Source organism: Gnatocerus cornutus, unplaced genomic scaffold (genome assembly GCF_029298725.1).
Source record: "Gnatocerus cornutus isolate USDA-ARS CGAHR unplaced genomic scaffold, icGnaCorn1.1 ctg00000486.1, whole genome shotgun sequence".
Taxonomy (NCBI): domain Eukaryota; kingdom Metazoa; phylum Arthropoda; class Insecta; order Coleoptera; family Tenebrionidae; genus Gnatocerus; species Gnatocerus cornutus.
This window is the reverse complement of record NW_028275799.1, coordinates 5,803-12,500: the sequence shown is the minus strand read 5'-3', so window position 1 is coordinate 12,500 and position 6,698 is coordinate 5,803. Positions and strand designations below refer to the sequence as shown.

Below are 6,698 nucleotides of genomic sequence, written 5' to 3'. Positions count from 1 at the left end.
CCCGACGAACTCTCTTTCGAGGGCCCGAATTATAAACGGTTCCGCTGCCGGGTTCCGGAATAGGAACCGGATTCCCTTTCGCCCATCGGGTGTGTGCACAATTCCGTACGTTTCCGTCAACAATTGCGAATTGCGACCAACGACAAAAATCTACACCACATCAACATCGGCTTTCGCCTAGGGCTTAGGATCGACTGACTCGTGTGCAACGGCTGTTCACACGAAACCCTTCTCCACGTCAGTCCTCCAGGGCCTCGCTGGAGTATTTGCTACTACCACCAAGATCTGCACCGACGGCGGCTCCAGACGGCCTCACGGCCAGTCCTTCTGCGCTCACCGCCGCGACCCTCCTACTCGTCAGGGCTTCATGGCCGGTTAATTTAATAACCTGACCGCACATGCCTCTGACGGCCGAGTATAAGCACGACGCTTCAGCGCCATCCATTTTCAGGGCTAGTAACTTCGGCAGGTGAGTTGTTACACACTCCTTGGCGGATTCCGACTTCCATGGCCACCGTCCTGATGTCTTAAGTTACCAACGCCTTTCATGGTATCCCATAAGCGTCGATTTAGGCGCTTTAACTCGGCGTTTGGTTCATCCCACAGCGCCAGTTCTGCTTACCAAAAATGGCCCACTTGGCACTCTGATTCGAGTCTCGCGGCTTCAATAGTTCGAGCAAGCCGGAGATCTCACCCATTTAAAGTTTGAGAATAGGTTGAGGCCGTTTCGACCCCAATGCCTCTAATCATTCGCTTTACCGGATGAAACTCGTATGCTATGAGCGCCAGCTATCCTGAGGGAAACTTCGGAGGGAACCAGCTACTAGATGGTTCGATTAGTCTTTCGCCCCTATACCCAGTTCCGACGATCGATTTGCACGTCAGAATCGCTACGGACCTCCATCAGGGTTTCCCCTGACTTCGTCCTGACCAGGCATAGTTCACCATCTTTCGGGTCCCAGCGTGTACGCTCTTGGTGCGCCTCTTCTCGCAATGAGAACGAGACGCCCCGGGAGTGCGGGGCGGCAGCCGTAACGACCGCCCATCCTCCCTTGGTCCGCGCAAGGCGGACCTTCACTTTCATTGCGCCTTTAGGTTTAGTTAAATCCCAATGACTCGCGCACATGCTAGACTCCTTGGTCCGTGTTTCAAGACGGGTCCTGAAAGTACCCAAAGCTATAGCGTCGCAGATCGGCGTTTCAACGAGGTCTGTCCGAGAACACCTCAGCGAACAGCCACCCGGGGACGGGACCGGCACCAGGTCCGATCACCATCACGACGGGCGCGCTTGCCGAAGGTCGGACGCTAACTGTGTAGCGGCCCCGCGCCATCTGTATACCGTCGAGCGAGCCGATCGGGAAACACCACGGGTTCATTCGGCGAACGGCGAACCGTCCGAACGAGCTCCACCGCGGGCCTTAGACCGGCACTCAACGGATCGCGACGTCCTACAGGGGGAGAAGTGCACGCGTTCGACGGCAGATCGACAAAACGAAAGGTGCAAACGACGCGTACGCCATCTGTCACACGATCGTCCAGCGCCGCCATCGAGTCACGCTGAATCTCCCCTTTCGACCTTTCGGGTTTCTCAGGTTTACCCCTGAACGGTTTCACGTACTATTGAACTCTCTCTTCAAAGTTCTTTTCAACTTTCCCTCACGGTACTTGTTCGCTATCGGTCTCGTGGTCATATTTAGCCTTAGATGGAGTTTACCACCCACTTAGGGCTGCACTCTCAAGCAACCCGACTCTGAGGAGAGATCCTCCCGTTATCGGCAGCGGTCGCTACGGGCCTGGCACCCTCTATGGGCTGTGGCCCCGTTCAAGATGGACTTGGACGCGCCGCACGATCTCGGGATGACGGATCCTCCCTAACACCACATTTCCCGGCGTCCGGTTTCGGCCGCGGGATTCGGTGCTGGGCTTCTCCCTGTTCGCTCGCCGCTACTGAGGGAATCCTAGTTAGTTTCTTTTCCTCCGCTTAGTAATATGCTTAAATTCAGCGGGTAGTCTCACCTGCTCTGAGGTCGCATATGAAAAATAAAAATTTTTCATTCGGTCATTTCGACGATCACGACACGTCTCCCATTCCTTGCTATACGTGTTCGTCATTTTTCTTTTTAAAAAATGGCTAAGTTTACAGAAACGCTTACGATCTGACGTCTGTCGCGATTTGCATTACACGTCTCGGACACGACGACCGTCTATAACGTTCTCAACCTTAAAACGCCATTTTTTTTTTTTAAATGACGACATGTTGAAGAAATAGGACGTGCTACGCCGAAAGACCAGCCAACAACTACAACAAGTAGTAGTTGGTCGCTTTCGCGTCTTAAGATGTCGCGCAAATTTACTCGCTGCACGAGAAACGCACACAAACACACGATTCTACGACACACCACGCAAGAACATGTGCCGACGTAAACACTTTCGTATTTATGATTCGCAAGGTGGACGTCCGACGGACTTTGTAAAAAAAAATACAAAGCATACCCGTCCCGTCCTTTTTGACGAAAAAACACGCTCGAGTAAACGTCTCGGCACACGTTCGAGGCGTGCGTCGTTATATCGTGACGTAAGTGACGATCACGTACATTAATGAGTACCTATTCGACGCGTCGCAACACATCCAACACGCTCCGACGTTTTCGTCCGAAAACGAAAACCGAGCAGTCTTTGAAATTGACACGACCCTCAGCCAGGAGTGGTCCGGGAACATTATATCCGAGGACCGCAATGTGCGTTCGAAATGTCGATGTTCATGTGTCCTGCAGTTCACAAGTTGACGCGCAATTAGCTGCGTTCTTCATCGACCCACGAGCCAAGTGATCCACCGTTCAGGGTAATCTTTTTAAAATTTAAACGCTCGTTCCACAAGAACCCCGATCATGCCGATCGTCCAGCTGTCTATACACGTCTTGCAAAAATTTTTGCGTACGTGCGTACATCCGAAACGAAAATGATCTTCGTGGTTCCGAAACGTGCCACGTCTAAAATTTCGGTGTTGTGGTATGGATATTTATGATTCTCGCTCTTAATTGTCTTTCGTCCGTACTTTCTCGTCTGAAAGGGAACGCGATCGTCGGTCTCAGTTTTACGCGTACGAAAAAATTAAAAAAAATATTAACCCAAACACAAATTTGTATCCGCGCACCGAAAAAGAAGCACTTTTCTTTTTCACGCGGTCTCCGCTTTTACACGCAAAGTACGAGCATGTATGTGTGAAGATGGGACATGTTCGATACGATTTTAATTAGGAATTTGCCAATTTCCTTTTTCTCAGCAATAATTTTAATAAATAATGCTGCTTTCTCTCATAAACTACATTTTCGGTAGTTTTCCTTTATTGTGTCTTTCATTTAGTGTGCGTGTGTGTGTGTCAAGCACTTTAAAAAGTGTGACGAAGAGACGGTTTTTGATCGATCGGAGATGAACACATCATTACATCATCGTACTCGTTATGAAAAAGCGAATTAGTATCCGCCGTAAGCGAAAAGAGATTTTCGCGGGCGGTCTTTGTGTTCGTGTTTCAATTTTCTTTCTATATTTTTTCGTCGCCAAACCGAAGACAGATCGTGAATTTTGACGAAAAAATTTATAGACGTGCCAGACTGAGCGTCTAACATAAAATCCTCAAGTTTACCGTTCTATATCGTGACTTAATGACGATTGACGGTGTATATAATTTTGAAATGGTGCAGTCGTACGCTCCGTAAAGAGAATTTTACCGTTTCTAACGAAATCACTTTACCACATCTACCAAAAACATTAAAAAAGCAAGGTGTGATGTGTGTGCGATCGCTCGTTTAACGGCGCTTTCAAAAAACTCTTTGAAGCGTCTAACGACGAACATCATTCACGCGAATCGTAGAATCGGGAGCGTTTCTCGCCGGTCCCGTAGCCGGGCGTAAATCATTTAAAACCCACGGTGTCGTAACCTAATTCGACACCTGCGATTTTCTTCTTTCTCGACTACTCTGCTACATCCTCTCCGTGTGTCCGAAAAAAGAGGACTTCTAACGTCTTTCGACTTTCGCGGTGGAGTTCACAACTTTCCGCGATCCGGTCGAAAAACCGAAAGCGTCCCTCCTTCTTTCCATCATTGGAAAAGATCGAGAGATAGTACAAAAAAAATCAAAAAATCTAGGTACCCGAAGAAACAGCCGTATGCCCGAGCGAATTCGGTTTTTCTCGTTCAAAAAAGGTGAAAAACTCGATCGCAAGGACCGGCGCTGCGGGCCAGCGTAACGCTATTGTTTTTCCGAATATGTACGATTCGTAGTTCAAAACGTCGTACACACGGTGTTTCAAAAAGAAACAAGCAACGGCACGACAAAAGATCGTGCCGTCGACTCCATGTCATCGACGACGGTGTTGTAAAAACATAAAGTGTACATCGACACGATCAAATGAAAATGCATAATAATAAATTATACATATGTCAAAATTCGTGTGTACGAGGACACGTTAATGATCCTTCCGCAGGTTCACCTACGGAAACCTTGTTACGACTTTTACTTCCTCTAAATGATCAAGTTTGGTCATCTTCCCAGCGACATCGACGACGTCGAAACGCCATCGCGTACCGGTCCGAAGACCTCACTAAATCATTCAATCGGTAGTAGCGACGGGCGGTGTGTACAAAGGGCAGGGACGTAATCAACGCGAGCTTATGACTCACGCTTACTGGGAATTCCTCGTTCATGGGGAACAATTGCAAGCCCCAATCCCTAGCACGAAGGAGGTTCAGCGGGTTACCCGGACCGCTCGGTCAGGGAGGACACGCTGATTCCTTCAGTGTAGCGCGCGTGCGGCCCAGAACATCTAAGGGCATCACAGACCTGTTATTGCTCAATCTCGTGCGGCTAGAAGCCGCCTGTCCCTCTAAGAAGAATTGTTTGTACGCCGACAGTAAAAACCGCGCACGACCACCGGGCGAACCCAGGATCGACGGGCCTTTGGGATGTCGAAATACGCCTATTTAGCAGGCTAGAGTCTCGTTCGTTATCGGAATTAACCAGACAAATCGCTCCACCAACTAAGAACGGCCATGCACCACCACCCACCGAATCAAGAAAGAGCTCTCAATCTGTCAATCCTTCCGGTGTCCGGGCCTGGTGAGGTTTCCCGTGTTGAGTCAAATTAAGCCGCAGGCTCCACTCCTGGTGGTGCCCTTCCGTCAATTCCTTTAAGTTTCAGCTTTGCAACCATACTTCCCCCGGAACCCAAAAGCTTTGGTTTCCCGGAAGCTGCCCGCCGAGTCATCGGAAGAACGTCGGCGGATCGCTAGCTGGCATCGTTTATGGTTAGAACTAGGGCGGTATCTGATCGCCTTCGAACCTCTAACTTTCGTTCTTGATCAATGAAAGCGTTTTTGGCAAATGCTTTCGCTTCTGTCCGTCTTGCGACGATCCAAGAATTTCACCTCTAACGTCGCAATACGAATGCCCCCATCCGTTCCTATTAATCATTACCTCGGGGTTCCGAAAACCAACAAAATAGAACCGAGGTCCTATTCCATTATTCCATGCACACAGTATTCAGGCGAAGTTTTAGCCTGCTTTAAGCACTCTAATTTGTTCAAAGTAAACGTGCCGGCCCACCTCGACACTCAATGAAGAGCACCGCGGCGGGATTGAGTTGGGCCGCCCTCTCGAGCTAAGCCCACCGGCAGGACGTCCCGCGGCACGCCAGTTGACACCGCGAACGATGAACCGGCGGCGCGGGACACAGATTCGACTACGAGCTTTTTAACCGCAACAACTTTAATATACGCTATTGGAGCTGGAATTACCGCGGCTGCTGGCACCAGACTTGCCCTCCAATTGATCCTCGTTAAAGGGTTTAGAGTGTACTCATTCCGATTACGGGGCCTCGGATGAGTCCCGTATCGTTATTTTTCGTCACTACCTCCCCGTGCCGGGAGTGGGTAATTTGCGCGCCTGCTGCCTTCCTTGGATGTGGTAGCCGTTTCTCAGGCTCCCTCTCCGGAATCGAACCCTGATTCCCCGTTACCCGTTACAACCATGGTAGGCGCAGAACCTACCATCGACAGTTGATAAGGCAGACATTTGAAAGATGCGTCGCCGGTGCGAGACCGTGCGATCAGCGTAAAGTTATTCAGAGTCACCAAGTTGTACGATGACGGAGACCGCCACCGATTGGTTTTGATCTAATAAAAGCGCTCCTTCCGTTTCCGGTTGGAGCTCTGTTTGCATGTATTAGCTCTAGAATTACCACAGTTATCCAAGTAAATGTGGGTACGATCTAAGGAACCATAACTGATTTAATGAGCCTTTCGCGGTTTCACCTTAATTTGGCTTGTACTGAGACATGCATGGCTTAATCTTTGAGACAAGCATATGACTACTGGCAGGATCAACCAGGGAACTGCGTTCTTGTTTTAAAATAAGAGAGTTTTAGTCTTTCTTTCCTTCTAGTCATATAAGCTACAATAATCGTAGAATTTCGGAAAGACACCTGCTGCTCTTATAAAAAACTGAACACTTTCCTATTATTGTTTTGAAGAAAGTGTGCGTGTCTGCGAAACGAAAACCTCGTAAGAAGAGACGTAACGCCACGCGATCTTTCTGGATGGAAAATTTTTCGACATTTTTCTCACATCATCCTTGATTGAATCTCCTGCAACAATTTTATTCTTATTCATCCGTTCTAAGTTGTCGTCGTCGTCGAAATAA

General features: G+C 48.9%; 3 non-coding genes across 3 annotated transcripts in view; all 3 read right to left on the bottom strand.

The window, feature by feature from the left end:
- The window catches only part of LOC148165221 (large subunit ribosomal RNA), a 4,039-nt gene extending 2,009 nt beyond the window's left edge, over positions 1-2,030 (bottom strand). Inside the window, exon 1 of the ribosomal RNA XR_015771664.1 lies at positions 1-2,030. This exon is cut by the window's left edge and continues 2,009 nt beyond it. This is a non-coding gene — a ribosomal RNA (large subunit ribosomal RNA).
- Positions 2,031-2,688: 658 nt separating this feature from the next.
- Positions 2,689-2,845, bottom strand: LOC148165220 (5.8S ribosomal RNA). The gene has a single exon (XR_015771662.1). It is a non-coding gene; the product is annotated as a 5.8S ribosomal RNA (ribosomal RNA).
- A 1,623-nt stretch (positions 2,846-4,468) lies between these two features.
- LOC148165219 (small subunit ribosomal RNA) lies at positions 4,469-6,389 on the bottom strand. Its single transcript, XR_015771663.1, has one exon. It is a non-coding gene; the product is annotated as a small subunit ribosomal RNA (ribosomal RNA).
- Positions 6,390-6,698: the final 309 nt, after the last annotated feature.